Source organism: Meleagris gallopavo, chromosome 5, assembly GCF_905368555.1.
Source record: "Meleagris gallopavo chromosome 5, MGAL_WU_HG_1.1, whole genome shotgun sequence".
NCBI classification, from domain to species: Eukaryota; Metazoa; Chordata; class Aves; order Galliformes; family Phasianidae; genus Meleagris; species Meleagris gallopavo.
Window position 1 is genome coordinate 28,911,009 of NC_139408.1, and position 22,132 is coordinate 28,933,140.

The window sequence follows — 22,132 nt, forward strand, 5'->3', positions numbered from 1 at the left end:
CTGGCACAGAGCACAGTTTGCTGTACAAAGCCTCCAGTGCTGCTGAGTTTAGCAGTACTACGGTCAGAAAGTAGGGACATAGCAGAGATCACCATTTGCTTCTGAAATTCAATAGGAGGTAAATAGAGACAAGTGTTTTTCTCTGCTGCACCACTGGTTTTCATGTTCATTCCCATCTCATTGCATCATATCTTCCTCCAAGCAGGAGAAATGGAGGGATAGCAAGGATTGTCAGGGATCGTCCTGCAAGGTGGGAACAGGTGGTTTGAGCACTTGCAGGCTGAGGAGGAAATAAACTTCCTACCTGAGTGACAATTTTAGTCATTAAACTAAATATACAATGTGTGGGAACTTCATTACTACCTTGAATGAAGATACAACGGGCCAATCCTCTGAATCCATGTGAAGCATATGGTGGGCATGCATTAGACTCCTTGGGAACAGAAGTGATGTTTTGCCTGGTTTCTGGACAGCATCAGGCTTAGATAAGAAACAGATGAATAGTTGTTGGAGCTGGAGCAGCTCTTGGCAGACCGAAAAGCAGAACTGTGGACACTGGAGGAATGACTGAATTAAAAAGGAGGCAGCTGCTATGCCTGGGCCACTACAGCACTGAGCAGTTACATATTGAAATTTTCAGCTTAGGCAATTAAGTCCATCTATCTTAAATCTCCTGATTTATCTTTGGATGTCTTTGAATTCTTCTTTAATACTTTTTATCTCCTAAAGATAACTTCGACTTTCCAAATTAAAAAAACTGCATTGTTTATTTCACGTGAGAGGTGGCTGTTGCACTTCATAAAGAGATGAACTGTGTTTTGTTTCTGCAACAGTAACTGCAATTAACAATTGAATCCAATGCAATCAATTTACTGAACTGGAACCAATTATATGTCACTGTGCAGAATTGCTTGAAAACTCCAGAAAGCGAATTTTGAGAGAGCATACAGTAAAAATAACAATTATCATTAACTAACTGTTTTATGTAGAGCTGTGTGGTTTTGGCTGTTGGTTGTTGTTTGGCAATTTCAGAAAAAAAACAATCTATTTTGCTTGCAAACAGCAGAGCAAGATTTAAATGAGTTGTCCACACTGTTTTTTTCACCAGAAACCTGACTACAGTTAAGCTTCAGCAACTGGCATGGGTCGTGCGTCCCATGCGTAACTGCCTACATACAAAGAAGTGCAGAATGAGGTTTCTTCTACAACAATCTAAGGATGCAGTGGCTGAGGTCTCATATTAGTCAACCCTTCCTGAAGTTAAGAAAACACCTTGTGTCCAAGTTAATGTGGGAGATGGTCACAATGGTAATTTGGAAGAGTTTCTAAAAGAAACTTGCAGTGGCTCTGAGTCCCCCGCCTTTGAAGGCTTTGATTTATCTCTATTACTACTGCAACCAATACCTTCTGTTCCTAAAGAAGGGCAGAAAGAGGTGGCAGGAACTGTAAGATGTGGCACATGTAAGATAAAGTCAGCAAAATAATTTCCCTTCTTCATGCCAGCAAGTGATATTTCCTTTGAACTCACTTTGAACTTTGAAATATTTTTATGTTTTAAAGCAAATTAAATAAATGTTATCTGTATAATCAATGGATATACAGATGGTATGTATATATATCCAGGAGCTTGGCTAATATAATTTATAGCTAATACAATTTATATTGGAGTAATGAGAGAAAGCCACTCCCCCTGTCCTGGGCTCACGAGATGAACTCCAATGGAGCGGATTTCCAGAGAGATCCTTCCCCACTGGCAGTCAGCTCTTAAATGGCTCTAGGAGAGGTGGAGCCAGGCTCCACCCCTTCCTGCAGCACAGGTGAATTGCCTTCACCTGTGCTCCTGTGGCTGACTCATTGCTCGCCTCAGGTGATCAATCAGAGGTTCAGGCCGTGATTCAGCAGCCCCATACAGTTATCTTTGTCTTTCATTTCCTTAACTCATTTCTCGTGCTCCTATCTCTAACTTTCTTCCAATCAAACTTTTCTTTCTGCTTCTCTCCAATCTCTACTTTATATATCGAATCCCTTCTTAGAAACCTCATTCTGACTATTTGATATTCTAGAAGATGTTACTAAACATAAATTCTATTAAATTGGTGGCCTACTGCCTACTTTTTTTGTAGAGATCACACATAGTGCGTTAACAATGCAGATGATGTAGTGGTTGCTTTGCTTAATTGCTTTCTTTCTGCCTACTGCCTGTAGAAGGGACCTCAGTTTCCCTTAAAGTAATTATTTCCTTACCTGAGTCACCTGTATCCCCTGTGAGGATCCCCCTGGAGTGTGTCACTTAAACATAACAGCTGTGGCTCTCTGGAAGCTCGCTGAGCACAGCATTTGACTGGGACACAGAGCCTGGAAGGAGACAAGGTGGGACAAGCAATGCCAGTTCATCAGTGTCACACTCTCTGGAGGAAAGAAAACAAAAAGTGTTTTTTTTAGTTTGAGTGCTGTGGCGGTCATGACAGCCTAACTTTTACAAGAGAGAATCTATTTCACTACAGCAAATGAGACAGCTGGAAAAAACAGATGCACTTTAGACTGCACAAACTAATTTAGCAGTTAGAAGCCTAGCTTTGGCAGCCAAACTTTCCAGTGTATAACAAACAAGAAAATTGAACAAGAGCTTCAGTTTAACAGCCACATTCCACTCTACCTGCTTGACCTCTCTCCAAGAACTGCTGGTGTCCTTCAGTTCTTCTACAAGTTTCTTTTGCACTTCCTGAGAAAATATCTTTTCTCAGCTAAACTAAGGCCAGTGCAAATTCTTCTCTATTTTTTTTTTTTTTAACTGAATTCACATGCCATCTAAATGATTAGCAGGAAAAGGAAGATTTCTAAAACATGTAAGTATTATTTATGCTAGAGATTATCTGGTTTATCCAGCAATTTGGTGGAAGTTAAGCTATGTACACAACTCGTCTTGAGCTGCTCCCACCCCAGTATGAGCCGTAACCGTGGACCATGCAGTTCAGCTGCCAAAGACTAGTTATGAATCTTCTGCCTTGCCACTCTCCTTACCTGCAATGTTCTTTTTTTTTTTTTTAAGCCTGAAAAAAAAGCAAAATATTGTAAAAGTTTTGTACGATCTGTTGTTTGTTTCCCCGTGTCTGCATTATGATCATGGACAGCTGCTTTAAAATAAAAGAGAGACTGCATCTTCCATTTTCAGGTGTCCCCAGAAGCTGCAGGTTCTCAGCCTCTCAAAATCTGGGCTACAATATCTGCATTTATGAGATTCAAAATTCTCTCTGAGTTTTTAACAAAACTAGACTGTGTTTTGCTGCCATCAGAATCCACTGCGATAAATAGAGATCTGATGAAACACTAGGAAGTTTCCTCTTTGTGTATAAATATTTATGTATGTAAATGGTTGTACGGTTAATTATATCTGACAAGAAGAGACTGACAGCAACTCAGATTCTCTATCCCCACAGAGAGATAGAAGTTGCTTGTTGAAGTGTCGTAGCACATCTCATGGGTTGTGTATTGAATCATTGATTAAATGCTGCAGCATCTGGGTAGCTAAAATGCCAAGGACTGCTGAAGAAGGAGATAGGAATGTGCACTGAATACCGAATAAGAACAGGGAAATCATCTGGTTTGTACTTCTTTGTATTTCACAAAGTGATCAAGAACCAGAGCGTTTGCTTTCCCTGTGCATCTCCCTGCAGAATGGGCAGACCACCTTGCTTTCACCTGCTCACGGGCAGAGTCCTTCACCCAGGAGGAGCTGGGAAAGAGTTCCATGAGAAAGCAGCACAGGCTGCATGTAATAGGCATGGGTGGGGTGAAAGCAACTGGGGCTTTAAATCTGCTCATATGTTTGGAAGAAGGTGGTATGCAGCCAACATTTTCGAATCAGACTTGAGAACCTTTGTTATTTCCATGTCCTATTTTTCCATTATTCCTGATATCCTTGTTAACTGGTCTTTGTGCCTGTGTTCTAAGCTGCTATCTCTTAACCATCATATAATGCTATCTGAAGGAAAAAGATACATTTGGATGAATTGTACAGCACTATTCAGAATCACAGGTTTATGCATTAAAAATAAATAAATAAGTATCTATTTAATGACAATAATTTACAAATAAAATCATAAAGGTGTGTAGCTGAAAAAACAGTATTCCTGCATGACATTTTTGGGACATGGAGGAGAGCTATTTCTTTTTAATATTTCAATGCGCTTTCCTAGCATGGCGTCACACACTGCTTGTGCATTTCTTGAAACAACATTTTTAAATGTGCTGCATTTTGTTTTTCTCTATTTTTGTCATTTTGTAATGAATGGCAGTGTGATTTGTCAGATCTGGCATGATACACTTTTCTTCTAACACTTAAGGTTTCTAGAAATGGGTTTTTTTGGGTTTTTTTTTTTTTTGAGGCTATTGTTTGCATATTTTTCCTTGTTGCTCACTCTCACTCTCCCATTTCCTTAAAAGCACTGCTCTCTCTTGCAGTCTATATTCAGCATGGATATTATTTTCTTTACTTCTTCCTCACTGATTTCCCCAGTTTCATTCTCTCCTTTCTCCACTAACCTGACAGACTTGAAGAACATCATTCAGTAGTTCTACAATTCAAGAAATGCCATTAATACATAGTTTTCTATCCTCTCAGAGCATTCCTTTCAGAGGCAGACAGCACAGAGAGACCTTCAATGTCTTTCCCTCTTTGTGAGAAGCTGGGCCAGAAGATGAGAACATTGTACCCATCCATGTCAGGGAAAATGCTGAGACTCAAAAATTAGAAAGACAGTAGAGGTGGGAAGAGGTGAAAGGTTTGGAGCAAAGCTGTGGGAGCAGTCTCCAAGCTGCCAGGAGCCAGGGAGTGTCACCTCCAGGTGTCCTGGGTACCTTCTGAAGAATCCTGCTGGCAACAGACGCTGGCTGTGACGTGGAGAACAACAGCAGCCATGTTTGTGTGGGCTGCTGAATCAGCCAAGTCCAAGGGACAGAGCCTGCAGGTGCTGAGTAGCAGAGGCACATTCTGTCCACTGTCGCACGGGCTCTGGGCTCCAGCCATCCACAGTGCTTTCTCCAGTAGGTTACCATCAGCTGATAAGGTGGATGTGAAGAACCTAGTAGGTCATTTGCCTTAAAGTCACCAGTACTGAAGCAGAGATGACTACTAACAAAGCCTGTAGCCCTTAACCCATGCATGTATCTGCTTTATTATTCCCAATGTGACAAGAGACAGACTGAACACAGAGTTTTTTAAAAAAGAAAAAGATAGAACTAAAAGACCTAAAGCTAAAAAGTCAGTTATTGCTCTTCTATATCCAACACCAGGTTAATGATCTATGTGATCTCAAGGGAATCGCCATGTAAGTACTGACAAAACACAGGAACACCTGACAGGAAAGAGCAGAAAATCATTATACTGCAGGCAGTTGTTCATGCTTTGTGAATGTTTTCTTGTATTTCTTTTTTCCTTCTATGGAGAGATGTAAGGTAATAATAATGCCCTCTTCTAGGATAGAAGCACACTTATAAAGGAATTAGTTAATGTTTAGTTTAGGAAGAGACACAGAAGAAGGTGACTCACGCTTTCGGAAGACCAGTGATGTCTTGAGAAGAGCGTGATCTCTGAAGAGAGATGTTGCTCCCTCAGCTGCTAACACTTAATTGAGAGCCTCAGGTACACTGCTTGTACCTGAGCTCCCTGGGTTAGCCATGCCTTCTCACCTGGTGCCCAATCATTGCTTCAGGCTGTGTCCTAGCAACCCCCATATACCTTTGAGCCCCTTTTCTTTTCTCAGCTTTACAGTCATTAACTAAAAAGATGTTTTTTTTTTTACATATTTCCTTATGCCACCTTTTCTGCTTCTTTCTCTGCTATTCCCATGCAGTTATCTTCCCTCACGGGGATGCACCATCGGAATGCTGCCTTGCTCCAGCAGATGCCTATGGATGTCAGCTAACACCTTCAAGTTGCACCAAAACCTCATAGGCCTGAAGAGCCACTGTAAATACAACAATTCACTCCTGCAAAATTCACTCTTCATGAAGTTAAGCTGGTAATTTACATTAAAAATTATTTTCAAGCATGGTGCAGGTGAAGCTGGCTCTGTGGCCCTTTTTCCAAAACTGTTCTTCTGGCAAAATATACTTCTCACTGCTCGTTTCTACAAACTGTGGTGTTGGCCTGTCTCAGTTATGTCCTTCCCTAAAATCTTTTGTAATGGATTCAGAAGTTCCTAATACAAACTTCACCCTTGAATGGCTCCTTTGGGAGCAGCAATATTCAAGCTAATCTCCCATTCGTGTTATTTCTGTTAGCAGAGGATTTGTTGCCATGCTTTTACTGCCTTCAGCTCATTGAACTTTTGTACTCCTAAGAGTCTTTCTTCTTTCAGCTTTTCTACAACAAGCCAGTTGGTGACAAAAGCTTTTCCCTTTCTTTCCAGTTCTTGCCTCCATATCTGCTTGCATATAACCTGTCTACTTCTATTATATACCTGTCTTCTAGAGCTGAGTTTCTTCTCTGCTTAACGTGTAGCTATTTTGTATGACCCACATTCCCCTGCAACTAGGATTATTTTATATCATTGCGTTATGGGGCTCCAGTGACTGCATCTAGATACATTGTCCTATGCATGGTCTATGTTGATTGAAATCTGTGAGAAGAAATGCACACAAGGCAGTTTTCATTTATTTTTGTTGATGTTGAAGCTTCTGTTTGTAACATAGTTAATTATGGTTTTCATATACAACAAGCTTGTAGAAGCCTGTACACTGGTTTTAGTCAAAAGCCCTTATGAATCTTATGCATTTTAGGAAATTGGATTGAATTACTCTTAAGGAACTTCAGAAATAATTTTCTAGTGTAGAATTCTGTGCTAAATTATTTCAAGTCTTTGCTGTTTTAGTCCACCCCACCTTCTAGACCTCATAAAACTTATTTTTCATCACTATGTATGAATCCATCACTAGAACAGCTGTCAGAATGCCTAGAATCTTCATTTATATTTATAGAAGAAATAGTTGGTAACTGGTGTCACTGTCCTAGTATCCACCAGCAGTAAAGCCATCCATGTGCTTTATTAAAAATATGTAAGTAGCCATTAAATTTAACCTTTTTTTACCAGTTTACTGTTTTTACCAGTAAAGCAAGTGGCTAGTTATTTTGACAGATATGGCACTGACTACATTTGATAAAATAAAAACAAAAAAAACAGAGATACAGGAAGATAGCATTTCTAACATTTTCCCATCAGCAGATATCTGTGAGATTTAGATCTCTGCAAATAGAAGTCAAGCTAAATATCATTGGAAAATTTATCACTGCCTTTGTTAGTATTTTTTTGCTTGAGAATGTATTTATAAAGCATATATCTGTATATATAAGTGTATATATAAACATTTATAAATTATGTAGAACAAGCAAAATTTAAATTCTCCTGTATTGCTGCACACTCTTTTCATGTACTGAATATTATGTTTACCAAAGAAGACACTTTGCAAGACCAAAAAAATTCCGTAGTTCAGTTACGTGTGAAGTCTGTGCCTGGTTCTGTTGCTCCAGCCTGCTGCAGACTAGGCAACAAGCAGATTTCACACAGTAAATGATCTCGGCTATTTTTTAAACCTACTTTTATTGTGGTAATAGTGCTCAATCACTTTTCAAAACAGGGAACTAGCCTGTTTCTTCCTCACTTGAGTAGCATTAAGAACAGTGGCAACCTTGCATATTAATGGATACTAGTCAACTATAGAAAATGAAATGTTTGTTTTACAGTATTTCAGGTCATCTGATGTTCCAGTTTAAATCATTTACACTGATGCTGGTCCTTTAATCCCAGGATACCTTCTGTAAGAACAGGATCACAAAATAGAAATTCATTTCTGATAGATACTTGAGTCAGCACACTTCTTTTTCTTCAGCTCACAAAGTGCTCAGAAAATTCACACAGTAATTTATACGTTTGTGTATCTATTTAGAAAACGTTTTCACTATACAAATATCTTGTGAACAGTTTGTTGTGAATATTTATTACATAACATACATTAATTCAGTGTTGGCTAGTAGTTCGAAGGATGCAGTTTCTGTACCAAGCATCTTTCAAATCTTGCAAATACATTTCACATTTAAAGCATAATGTGAACGATTCAATTCAGCATATATTTTTTTGCTAGTACTTAAGCTTTTGCTTAAATTCACTTTTTAAGTGAAAGTAAACCTAGATTTCATTTGAGCTCAAGTGAGCACCAGTGGACTTTTTCCATTGCTCAGTCAGCTCAAGTAATTGCATCCTTCTGACCTAGATTCTCCCTGCAGTTGAAGCTCAATAAAGCCTTCTTCACTTTGTCCTGTACAGTGTTGTGTAAAGTTCCTATGTGCTGTGAGGTAGTCGCCAAACTACACTTCAAATGGCTTTGTTGCACTGGAATGCATTTAGTTCAGATCCTTTAATGTAAGGCCCTGAGAAATATTTATTTCACACACTTCATAATTAAAGAATACAATAAACTACAGTGAACTTAAGAACATGTTGCTTCAATTCAAGCACAATTATGTTCCCACATGGTTAAATAAAATAGTTTTATTTTACAAACTCAGAAATCACCTTCTGGTTTCTTTAAAATCAGTGACAGTCACACTTAACACTTACTAAAATAAACAGCACTTCAAATTGTCGTATTTAAGCATTCCTGCTTGATAATTTTGGCTCTAGCTGTGTGTTTGTAAAGAAAGACTACATTTCTTTCATTACCAGGTGCTGTAAGGGTTATACAGTTGTTCAGGTGCTTTGAAATAATTAAGGGAAAAGAATTACAGGAGCACAAAGCATCATAATGTGGTTTCGCTAAATACTGATCACAGAGACTGTGTTATCTATAATAGTGATATCTATAATAGTGATGCTCTATTTCTTGAATAAACTTGAATTGAATCTACGGATCATTGGTTAACAAAACAGGCCCATTCCTGAGAATCACAGATAGACAATGGAGGAGGTATTTGGGAAGGTTTTCCACCAAAGATATCACTGCTCAGCAATTAGCAGTATCTTGGAGCCACTCTCCAAATGTTGGAGAAACAAAAAGAGTGAGCAGAGTAAGGCATTTGGGAGCACAGAGTACTGAAAAACAGGAGGAATCTCATTTTTGTGTTTTAAATATGTCTGCCATGAAAGCACAGCCAGGAGAGAGCCTGGGTTGTGAGGTCTGGAAGTATCTCAGGATATAGAAGAGTGCTTTGAAACTGAGAACGTTTCCTCCCTGCAGAACACAATCTGGAGTTATTTACTATTTCACACCTGAAATGTTGTCAGCAAATCATCAGAATAAATATTATCTGCACTGTTGTAGAATCACTAAATATTTTGAATTCCTCTACAGAACCTCTTCTTCAACTACTGGCATTCTCAGCTGACGTTCACTACCATTTCTTGCCATAAGAAAACTATGCCGTTTTGATCAAAAATCCATGTATGAATCAGCCTGCATCTCACACATCTACAGAAGACCAGGGCATCTTGCCAAGCTTTTAGTTATTTATTTTTGCTCACACAAATGTGTGATTTCCCTCCTTTTGGTTGTCCTGCTATTTATTTCACAACTGCAGCGGCATCACCCAACGAGGCATTTTTTCCCCTGCATACCACTCAGGGGTGCTCCCAGCCACAGCCTCCTCAGCCAGCCCTTGGGAGAAAGCAAGGGAGAAAAGAGGCACACAGAGAACCACAGCCCTTCATTGTTTGTAGGATCACACACCTCCTGAGTCAGGACATGCACACAACAGGACTAAAAGTGGACCTCAAGCCTGCCTTGCACACCAGCAGCACTCAGCATAAGAGAGACTGCAAAAGACATCAGAGTTGTGTTGTTGTAACTGAAGCTTTCTGCGTGAGGGGAAACTTACGGCATGTTATGCAGTAGCTACAGAATATCACGGTAGAAACTTTCACTGACACTTCTGAGCATTTGCTCTTTGTTGTGAGTCAGGCTGTGACCTGCTGTCCTGCATACAGCCTCTCCTCCTCAGACAGCCCTCCACACTCTCACACTTGAATCTGAAGGCTCTGCCCAAATTTGCTGCAAGGATTTTAGAGTATCCATGAGGAAGTGACATTTCCCTGACACTAAACATCAATCTGTAGCCTTCCATACATCTATAATTCATTTTTATAGGGTTTATATTCCTTTCTTTATGGGCACTTCATGTAACATCACTTCAGCAGTGTTCCCAGTGCTGCCTCAAGTTCTGAGTGCCACAGTTCTGGCTTTTAAGGAGAAATGCAAACATGTAGTAGCTTTTAGTGTTTGATTCACATTTGTGTTTCCCTTTTGTTCTTGAACAGAATAGTTTTGTTGTGATTCCATTATTACAAATACCAGCATTTTCCTGTCTTTTAGCTCTCCATATAGCAAAACTACGGGAGTGAGAGCAGAATGCGAGGGGCTGCCTGGGTCACTTTATCCCAGGCACCCCCACTCAAACGCTTGCCTTCACAGGGCAATTTAGGGACACAGTTTGAGAGAAGAACCCTCACATTCCTGCAGGAGCCAAAAAAGAAACACCAGGTGCTCCCTGCAGCCTCAGTGTGAGGACAAAGCATGGCTGGCAGTGAAGGAACTGGCAGCTGAAGGAACGCTCCTTGTCATCTTACACTGTTGGAACCACTAAGCGTCAGCTGCTGCAGAGACACTGCAGCACTTGACAAGTTGCATTTTACATAAACAAAATGAGCAAGAAGTGACGAGGCACTAACCTCCTAACCCGACTGCTGCTCTGCTTTGGTTCTGTCCATCCTGGATCAAGCTTGGCACTGTTCCTCAATCATATTTCCGTTAACTGAACAGATGTAAGGTTTATTAAATTATGAAAAGTAATTGAGCTGAACATGAAATTAAGCAGTTTAAGAGCTACAAGTAACAAAAAGCGTGAACAATGAAAAGCAAAGGAAAAAACAGCTGAAAAAGGAAAATAGATCCAAAATGGAGATAAGACATACATACCACCCATTTTCGGCTTCTACATACATAGAAGCAGAAGGCTTTTATTTTTGTTTCATTCTTGTTTACATACTGCTAGCCCCACAGACAGAGAGGCATAGGCTGAGAAAACCCTGTAAGTGATATTTTATTGAGTTTAAGTAAGAAGGCATATATCCCTGCAGCTTACTATATGAACTCCTGTCCCTTTTAACAAAATACGCATAAGCTATTTTAGAATGTTACTGCCTGTTACTCTATTTAGGCAGAAGTTACTCTATTTAGGGCAGCTACTGAAGCTTGGCCTGATCTGCACATGGTTCACAGGAACTGCGCAAGTTCACCAAAGGGGAGAACAGACTGGCAGCAAACAGCAATGAAGCAAGGCTCAAAGGCTGGCTCCGGCTGTTAACTTTCTGCTTGTACTCGGGTGTGCCGCACCTTCAGCACTGCACACACAGCAAGGATGCCCCTCATGCACCTTTGCACAGCTGAAGTTGGACTAATGCAGCCCAGGGGGCACAGGCAAGTGCCAGCAAAGCCTTGGTATTACTGCAGCTACACCACAGCCAAAGGAACACAAATGGGCTTCTAATGCAGTAGTACTTCTCTGTTATCCACTTGAGTCAGAGGAAATGTACACTTTGTTATAGTTATTTCACATTTTACCTGGCACATCTGCCACAAATTTGCAGCAAAGTTAACTGAACAACACTGTGTCACTACCAAGACTGTCTGAAGTGCTGCTGCTCCTTCAAAGCCACTTGTGTGATGTCAGGATCACAAGGTTGGAAGGGTCAGGCTTCTGAAATTTGGAAGCTGCTGATACAGAGGTATGAGAGATCCGTTGAAGAGCGAAGGAGTAGATAGGGCCAGGACAGAGGGAGGATGCTCACAGCAAATCTGAGAAAGCCCGCTCTTGTGAAAGGAGCAGGGGCCCACAGGGCTCCATTAACTTCTCTGCACAGAATGAAAACTTATCAGAAGTCAAAACAGAAAAAGCACTGATCTTCTGACTTGATTGATATGCACTAAGACTAAGGACCTTTCTTCTTCTGAGTGTAACAAGACTGAAATAATTCCTCAGCTGCACTTGTGTTTACTGGAGGCTTGCTCCATCTCAGCAGCCAAGAGGTAGAAATGATACTTGACAGCCTCTATTCACCACCCTAGAGAACAGCCTGCAAGGATGTAAAGCCTTTCCCTTTGCCAACATCTGCTGTCCTAGTACAGCTCTAGCAGCTTTGATTTTAACAGAAGTCAGGACATGAGCACAGAATTGTCTTTGTAAGTCACCATGGAAGTTAACAGGTAGAGTGAAGGATGCTGTACTCAACCATTTGACTACACAGAGCTGAAAAGCCAAAAGTGCCAGGCCTCTTTTCATACACAGTCAACAGAGCCATTTACCCAGCTCCAAGTCTCTCCTCTCTGCTCTACTGTTACCAGGGAAGCAGCTAGAGGGGGTGATCCTGTCCAGTGGTAGGAGCTTGCCCCCAGCCATTGCTTTGCCAGGATTCCAGACCCTTCCCAGCACACGGGACTGGCTGCACAACTCAGCCTCTACTCCCCAACCAGGATGACAGTACCCACCTACACAAGGCACAGATGTCAAGCCTCTCCCTGCTTCTGGATGGGCAGGGATTTGCTGAGCACGTGCACAGGGATGGGCATGCCATGCCCATGGAGCAAGTTCAGGCACAGGGCAGTCAGTGGGAAAACCAAAGCTCATCTGCTTAAATAGAAGTAACATCAGTTAATACAAAACTGGTTATGTTGCTCTCCTTGTTTGCGTTGTTTTTCCTGCGCGCGTGCCTGCAGGAAGATAGAATTGGCTTGCACATGGATTGTTCTCTCGCTCCAATTTATAGGAGGGAGAGGAGGTTCTTTTAATAGAACGTGTGTGAGATTAAGAAACAACGGTTCAAATGCTAGTCCAACCAGTTTATTATAAATCCTAATCAGGGAGATGGGGAAGGGAAGGAGGATGATAGAAAAGATAGGAAAGAAGCAAGAATCGCATAAAGCGGGGACAGACACCACCAGGATCCAGCAGCAGTTCTGTTGCACACCATTTTGAAGGTCCGAGGCAAAAGCAGCGGGGGGGAAGCAGCAGTGGCATGGCCAGCCTCGGGCAGCAAGCAGGTAGCAGGAAGAAGTCACAAAGCTAATCCAGGAGAAAGCAGCAGGACTCAGGTAGCAGGCCCAGGAGAGTCTGTCAGCATGCAGGAATTCCATAGTGAGGAATCTGATGGCAGACACCTTTGTTCTTCTTCAGCATGCAGGTAGAGCACAGGGCAAGTCCAGGAGGGAGAGAGGCTTCTCATGGCAGAAACCTCTTCTTCTTTTGAGGAATCTGTTGCCAGAAAATCTCCCCTCATGGTTGTTGATCCCTCTTTTCAAAATCCTCATTTTTTTCCTGCCTATGTGACATCCCTGGGTGCTTGAGCAAGAGTTATGTGAGTATCCCCCCTCACAAGATGGCCATATTCCTTGAGGTAAGTCCACACAAAAGATCACTTCATGTCCATTAAGCTGCAGCTTATCTCTCTCTCATTGCCCTGGCCTTGTCCATCTGTGTCCCTCAGACAACGGATTTCACAACCCTTGCCCAGGACTTGCTTGGACTTGTCCATCTGTGTCCCAGCAAGCTTTGAGACAATTATGTAAAAGAATAATCTCTTACAGTTTTGCCATTAACAACTGTATTAGCACCCATGGACTGTGAATCTTTCCAAGCTCATTAAACTAGGCCCAGGGCTTGCATAAACATTTGGGTTCACTGGAATGCAAGCATGTTATAGTTGATTGGGAAACAGTGAATTAATTCACAGCTAGAATTTCAGCTTTTCAGCTGCAGACATCATTTGCATCTGAAAGTTACATGGCAAATAATATTGTTCTAGTGTTCTCATGAGCGAGTGAGATACACTGTTTCAACAGAAATGTTGAGAAATTTACCCAACGTGAACTATTTCTGCCCAAAATATTCTTCTATAGAGTTCAAAAGACTGAAGGGATGTTTTCTTAGACAGCTTGTACTAGGTACAGGGATAGTAAAAATGACATTTTTAGAAAAAAGATTAGCAAGTAGGCTGGAAGTTTGAAAATTATTACTGATGTCCCTAAACATTTTAAATCCCTGACCTGAGCTATGCTGCTTCTGTTAATTCTGATACAAAGCTTTAATGGCATTATTTAAACAAAAGCCTTCTGTTCTGATGTTGTGCCTGCTGTCTTCTACAACGAATGGTGTCTTATTTTAAGAATGCAATGATAACCTTGTTCAAGTTCTCTGGATCATAGGGAAATGCCTGAAGTGGAAGATGGTGCAAAGCATGGATGACAGCTGAATGAATAAGTTCTCCATTGTTAATTTATATGAAGAAGCAGAAAACAATAAAGGTAGAGGGGAACATCAGCTGAGAGGAATTAATCTGAAAACATGGACACTGATACAGAAATGCCTATAAGAATACATACAGACATACAAAGTGGTCAGCATCCCTGGGCCTGAAGTTCCCATCCCATTATCTATGGGCCAAGTTGCCTGAGCCACCCATGAGCCACACTGTGGCTTTGGGAGTACCACAGCTGCCCCCAGAAGAACCAGCCCAGACCCAGGGCAAGCATTCAGGCAACACGCTGCCGATGTGCAGCTCTGCCACCAGCTCTGCAGCAGAAGCTACAGACCAGACAGACCTCAGCTAGCCATTCACAAGAACTAATTCCAATTAAATCCGCTCAGAGAGCTTCATACCGCACTCCTTATGGCATCCTGTACTAACTAGTGTAACTCTATGGCAGAGATGAAAAGTTTGTTTAACTGTCTTAACTATGGAGCTAAGTATGTCCTCAGTTTCCTAAGTCCATCACCATTTGCTTTGTTTCTCCAACAAGACAGGTACACTGTGTTAAAAAGATTTTTCTCCTGCTCTGTAACTGTATCCTCTCCAAAGCAGAACAGCTGCACAGAGAAGGCTAAGCATAAGTTTATTTCATAAAACTTTTTTGCGTGTAAATGCTTTATCAAAAGCAGAAGCAAACTTACGATTTAATTGAGTTTTCTACAGTCCAGAGGAAAAGCCTAGAGTTACAGCCTATATTTACAATATTTACATTTTAAGACAGACCTCAATAGAGCCTAGAGAGCAGCATGTTAAAGACACTGTCAGAGGTGGCAAACTGCTGACAGAATTCTGCCCAAGTAACAGCTGAAGCAGAGAGGGCTTTCAGCTCCTCACAGCTCCACTTAGCTGCATGCTCATTTAGGAGTGAACAGCCACATGCAGAGATGCCAAAGCTGAAGGGACCCTGTGACAAGGTGCAGGAATGTGTGCTCCCTGTCTCTGATCAGCAACACTCATCAGGCCAGGGGCAGCTCAGCAGCAGTACGTGCCCAGCAAGTTGATAAAGGGGGCCTGACCTGAATATACGCCTGCTATGGCTGGACTAGCAGCCAGCCTGACTTCAAGCCCTATCAGGATACCATTGCAAAATGCGAGTTATCTTTGTACATACTTATAGATGTGTACATGCTTATAGATGTATACACATGCAGATGGTTCCAACTTGCACATGTGGGGGATTGTGAGCTTGCACACCAGCCCCAGCAAGCAGGTAATGACTGTGCTGCCAAGTGCCCCAAAAGGGAATGCAGGCCCTCTCCCACTTCATGAGCTCCCAATGGCTGTGTGACCCAATAGATGCACTGAGCAGCTCTGCATTTTCCATTTACCATGGGTCAGAAAGCATTCAGTGTCTGTAGAAACAACACTGGACTGCAGAGCTGCTCTGGAAAAAGTAACAAGATTTTTGGGCATGACGCTATCACCTAGCAAGAAGGCAGCTGCTCAAAACAAGGGTACACAGAATTTCCACTGTTGCCCTCTATCTTTTTCTTGGGACCTATTTTTCCTTTCAATTCCTCCCTCTTCTTACATCTTTGCCTTTCATTTTCAAGGCAAAAATGTACACATTGATGTCATGGGACAGTGTAAGGGAGGGCATCCTGGGGGCTTGCAGGGGAAGCTAGTTCCCAACATCCACTACTCTGAGATCTCTGAAGGTTGTTTTTTCTCTCCTCAGCTTAAAAAAAAAAAAAAAAAAAAAAAAAAAAAAAAAAAAAAAAGCATATTTCTCCTGAAAAAAAAAAATATTCTCTCTCCTTCTGAAACAATACCAGTATTGATAAATACTTGGGTATTAAAGAAACCACAGAGTATAACTTGTACTGTTCAGATAAGAACCATTTATAATCTCAAGTAATAACAAAAATTAGTGTCCAGTGCTGGTCAATAAAGCACTGCCTTCTGGAATTAGGAAACAATGCATCTTAAGGACAAAGTCAAAACTAATATGACTTCCAGACTAAGAATCACTGTTAACTCCCCTTCATTTCACATAACAGTTACAGCAGTTTGTGACTTGTTACTCCCTTCCCCTCAAGTTTCATTTGATTGAGAACAGTTCTCTGTCATTTGTCCTGACCTATTACTGAGTTTATGTAGTTACAACAGTATTTCAGCTGACAAATGGAAGCCATATCTCAGCTGTACTTCAGTTATGGTTTTTATTCCCATTTGGGAATTAATCCCATCTGTCTTCATGCAGCACTCAGCGAGGGCTCAGTGCACAATAGAAATGCAGAGTCAAGACAAGTATCCCATACATCCAATCTTTTTAGACTTCTGAGTGCAATTGCAATAGGCAGGTAAGCAAGTACAAATAAACAGGGTTACTGAAAAATAGAACTCATGGAGAAAAGCACTCTGGCCTTCCTTTGGACTCACACACTGTTTTATAATGAACTCATATTGCTTTCTAATCCTGCCTTCAGTTCATGGGAAGAAATATCCTACCTGTCTATCCTAATTACTTTATCTCTAATACAAAAGTGAACTTGTACTGAATGTAAAATAGACAGAATCCTGTCAAAAATAAAGGAAATAGATAGAAAATAGCCTGAACCTGAGCTCTTCAAGTGAAAAGAAAAACAATCTGGTTAGATGCCAGAGAGAAGACTAGATGGAGTCAGCAGTTCATTTATCTTCTGTGCTTGACTTTCACAATTGGAAAAAAATCAGCAACCAGTATTTTCCCCAGCATAAGAGCGGCTACAAGTCTTAACTGCCACTGAGTGTAAACTCTCAATTATTTATTCCAGTCTTTGGACCTTAGACATAATGGGGTTATTTCTGAAACTCATACTTATCCAAATACGACTTTTTTTTTTGCTTCTATTATGAATACCTATAAGAACAAGTTGTGCTGAGCTCTGTAATCTTAGCGTTCAAAGGAGGTCATGACTCCTCATCTAACATTCGATCCTGTACTACATCTTATGCTAAGTCCATATCAAGTCCATCAGCCTTTCAGTAGTACCCTACAGGTTTACACTCAACACCATGACTAATTTACATGCAATCACAGCATCAAATACTCAGTTCTGTCCTTTCTTCCCCATTCACAGAATAGCCAGGGTTGGAAGGGACCTCAAGAATCATGAATCTCCAACCCCTCTGCCACATGCAGGGCCATCAACCTCCACATTTAATACTCAACCAGGCTGCCCAGGTTCCCACCCAATCTGGCCTTGAGCACCTCTAGGGACGGGGCATCCACAGACTCTCTGGGCAGCCTGTTCCAGCTCCTCACCACTCTCTCTGTAAAGAACATTGATCTGTCACCAGCTGCCTTAATACAACCAGCAACTCATGCCAACGTTTTCCCATTGCCTTTGATTTAAGTAGTACAGATTGCACCTAGTTCTATGCACCTCCAGCACCAAATGTTCTGTCAAGCTGGACCTAGATTAGCTCAGTTAGCCTAGAAATATCCACTAAATGTAATTTTAGTGTTGTCTCCCTTTTTTCCCCTTCCCTGAACCTAGATTCTTTATCAGACACCCTTTCTTTAAAATTTACAAGTACAAGAGCACTTAGAAGACTACCATCAGGCTGCCCAGCAGTACAGTTCCATGTTAGCAGACAGTCACACCTCCCACTGTGAGATTTTGATGTTCGATCAGATTTGGAAAGCTTTCACCTCAGGCGAGGAGAATTCTATTTTATTGTAACAGAAATAAGGAAGATTAAATTTTTAAGAAAGGGAAAGTAATTGAATTGCCATGTGTTGTTCTAAGCACAGACTAGAGGATTCCATCTGCAATATGCTTGAAGTTTTGGTCTTTCATCCATCAAGGCCTGAGAAAAGGAGGTACACACCAAAAAAAGCAACCACTGCATTTGACATAACAATGGAAAAGATACTGGGGGAATATTTTGTTTCTGACAAGCTCAGCAATAAAACACGAAAACAACAATGGAGCCCCTGTAGATGGCAGTAGTACTTTAAGTTTCAGTGTCACAGAAGTGGACACAGTAGAAGCCAAGCCAGATTCTCATAGTGAAGGTGCGGCTGATTGCCAGGGTCCCCTGAAGTGGCATGTTATGCTAGTAGTCGGCTGGTTACTAATGCCTCTTTCTGTTCGAAGAGAAGCAGTTCCGTATCTGCCAAATAGCAGAAAGATGTTTCTGAGCCTTGTGGGATCCCTCCTAGTTCCCAGCATAATCAGCTCTTACCCTACTGTATCTCCAGTGCTGCGGGTATTATTTTCAAAAATGTAAGTTCTTCAGGCTCACAGCAGGGCTTGACTTCGTTAGCTTGGAAGAGCACAGCATAGTAATACTTCAACAGCTAGTTCAGTTATAGCAGAAAGTTAATGATTACTTACAATCCTTTTAGTGGAAGACAGCTAGTCTAGAGACAGTGCATGAAACAGAACATGCAAGAAAGATCAAATACCTCTATTCACAGCATACAAAAAGGTCTGAAATGCTAATAACGCTACCTAGAATTTTCTGTGCTACACAGATCCTAGAGGATCTGAATTTTGACACAAAAAAGAAATAAGATTAACATTAATGTTAACAGTTCCCAGCCTAGGCATCCAACTAATAATGGATTAGTGCTGTGGAGGAGGCCTGAGTAGAGCAATACTCTTTCCCCTCACGTTAGCAGAAGCAAAAGGAGGAGCAGCTGAGCACATAAGGACATCCTTTTTGGCAAGGTCTGCGCTAGGTACCCAGTCTCATATCCATTTAAAGCTGCTCAAAGAATTTGAGGTGAAGAACTACCCTAGAAAAAAGCAGTTACTCAAGAGCACTGTATCTAAAATGCTACTGGATTCTCCTCAGCTTCATCCTGACAGCTTCTCAGTGTGAATTTGAAAGGTCTGCTGAACATCCCAGCCTGACTCCCAGCCTTGCTACCTCTCAATGAGTTGTAGATTTCCCTGAGCAGCACAGTCCTCAACTATGAGAGCCTGTCAAAGACACCCAGATGTTCTTGTTCATGTATGTATGCTATCATCTGTAGATAGGAATATGCCAGTAAGAAGAAACATATCTGATTACTGCACTGGTTCTAGAGGACAACCGAGAGTTATTACCTGTAGGGCTCAATGTGAAGAACAGTTAAAAGTGACCCAAGGGTGAGTGACAGTTATATATACACACAGGCTTCCAAGCTCCACTAGCCTGCTCAGAACACATCCTTGGAACAACCATTTCACTCGCCTGAACTGCCGCAGGCAGCTTTCACTGTTGTCTGTTACTATTAACTCCCATTCAGCTACAAATGAAGGAGAGCCAGCAGAGCAACAGGAAACAGAAGAAAATCGGGTTTCAACTCAAATTAGGGTTTAAATCCTTGACAAGATATTGCTTATCTAGTTAACTATAAAGTAATATTGCCTTTACATTTTCTATGTTGGCCTAATCTGACATTTTAGGGCTCTTCCTTGTACTTTCGTCTCTTTACCCTTTTAACTCGCTATGAAATAAAGTTAATAAGAATCCATCTGCATCTTTATCTCACTATCTCCTCAGTCTTACTCAGATATAAATTATCTGGACATACAAGCAAATAAAATGTTATACAAATAAACCTATGCAAGAAACCTTATAGTTTCTTTTAATGTAGTCTCTCTGTTTGAGACAAGGATTAGGACCTTATTACAGTTATTTTGTATCTCAAGATTCTGGTTGTAAGCTTTGCTTTTCTTCTTTACCTTTGCTACCAGTAATAGAGAGCCACTGTTTTCTCTAGTGTTTCCTTTATGTGTTTACTTAGATCACAGCATATTTAGGGCTGAGACTGGAGCCTTTTGTTTTAGTCTTTACACAGCAACCATGACATAGATAATGATTACTTCAGTTTCTGGGGTTTATGCTGTTTCCTAATGGAAATCAAAAAGTTGATACAAACCCAACATAAAATAGTTTATTCATAGTCTAAATAAAACATGGACTGTGAAGGCTGAACTTTTGACTGAATTTTCGGCAATTTGGAAGCGTACAATAAGATAAATTTGTTGGGCTATTCAGAGACTGTACACTTTTTTCACTGCTAAGATCTGTTTAAACAAAAAAAATATTTATCAGCTTACTTTTGTATTCCACTTCTTGCCTTACACTATTCATGCTGCTGGATGCTCTTAAAGCTTGTGTTTAAACAGTACAGGGGAAAAAAACACCCGTAAAGCTTTGAGATTCTTCAAGATAAGAGGTGCTATGCAAGTTGTTACCAAATTTGCTGTTTAATATATTGAACTGATGACAGGCAGCAAAGGAGTGGTGGTTACCTCTCAACATAACAAAATTTGCCTTAGGTGGGAACATTCTGTTTACTGAACACTTCATTCACCCCCCAGTGAAAAACCAACGATGGCATTTGCTGTTTTCATAACAACCCAGGAGAACGCTGACTGACAGGCTGCTACCCCCTGATGGCTAAACAGTGAAGGAGAAATAATGTGAGAAAAAACTTAACTGAAAATAACCGCAGCCATCACCAAAGCACATGTGCTCATTCCAGCTACAGGTCTGTTTCCCTGCAGCAAATCCCCAGTTTACCTCCCATAGCGGTAGGCTGTTACTCTGGCTCTGCAGCACTGCTACTTTCCCTTCCTTTTTTCAACTGTGTAAACCAGCTGACAAGCAAGTTGAATATTAATAAAGAAAACTGATGTCCAGGTGCCTAAATGTTATGGGAATCAAATTTAGAAAATTTCCAGTTTTTACTTCCATTCTCAAAGTTAGAGAATGGCACTGTTACTACTTATGGGTGGGAAGAAAAAAAAAATCAGATAATAGAACAAGTCTTGAAAACTTACACGGGCCTCCAGATGAATCTAAGTACTATCTGCACCACCAGTCTAAATTTAGAGCTGAGGAACCATGAAATCCAGGACTCCCTGCTAAGCAGTACTGCTGTGAGCAAGAAGGCAGACAGCTGCCAAAACTGGAAAAGGGTCCCAGTAAAAGTAAAACCTGTTCCAGCTGCAAGGATGGAAAGGACAAGCAGGGAGCTTACTTAGATCAGGCAGATCCATACTGGTTATTACACTGTGGAAGTGAGTTCAGTAGCAAGAGTAATAGAAAAAATCTTGATGCAAACAGTCATAAGAGCAAACCAAAATAGCATCCATAGTCTGAGTGAGTGGTTTCTCCTAATTTTGAGGACAAAAAAAAAAAAAAAAAAACCACAGAATTCAGCAAGTATGCCTGGTAGCATTGAAATATCTGAAGGTATGCCTGTGAAACCACCTACCAGTGTGGGCAAGAGTGATTAAGCACAGCAAGATTCAAGAGATGCTTTTCAAAAAAACTCTGCAGTCAAATTTCACAGACCAATGTATATATGGTTATTTGTGATTATGTATGTATATTATTCTGACTGGGACTCACAGCAGGGTAGCCAAAATGCCCTGAAAGGCACTGCACATAGATGAAGTCAAGAAATAAAGCAGAACAGGTCTATGCCACAGGGCACAGCTTTTTACCTGATATTTTCAGAGTATTTAAATAAGCTTCTCCATTCTCAAATTACTGTTGCTTCTCTGGATGACTAAATCAGGCAGCATGTTTTGCAAAAGATTTTGAAGGCTAATCACAGGGTTTCTTTAGTGACTATTACAAATTTGTTTTGCTTGGTGCAGAGAACATACATAGATTTATATTTTAGTTGAGTGAGTCCAGAAACTGAACTTACTGCTGAAGTACAACCTGCTTTAGCAATAAGGAAGAAAAATCCCTTAAGTTGTTTACAGTGAACATTTCCAAGCCAAGAAACACAGAAAAGCAATACAGACCATCTGTTTTGCTACAAGAATTGCAAGTAACATTAA

At 40.9% G+C, this 22,132-nt stretch overlaps 1 long non-coding RNA gene across 6 annotated transcripts in view; it reads right to left on the reverse strand.

Annotated features, from left to right (window-relative positions):
- The window catches only part of LOC104911140 (uncharacterized), a 42,265-nt gene that overhangs the window by 15,433 nt on the left and 4,700 nt on the right, over nucleotides 1-22,132 (reverse strand). For 4 of the 6 annotated variants that reach the window (XR_014883573.1, XR_014883578.1, XR_014883575.1 and 1 more), the window contains 2 exons: nucleotides 2,245-2,408; nucleotides 364-480 (listed from right to left, as the gene is read on the reverse strand). This is a non-coding gene — a long non-coding RNA (uncharacterized LOC104911140). Of the gene's footprint in view, nucleotides 1-363; nucleotides 556-2,244; nucleotides 2,409-3,021; nucleotides 9,900-22,132 lie in introns of those variants that run through there. The other 2 variants (XR_014883577.1, XR_014883574.1) reach the window with 2 other exon arrangements.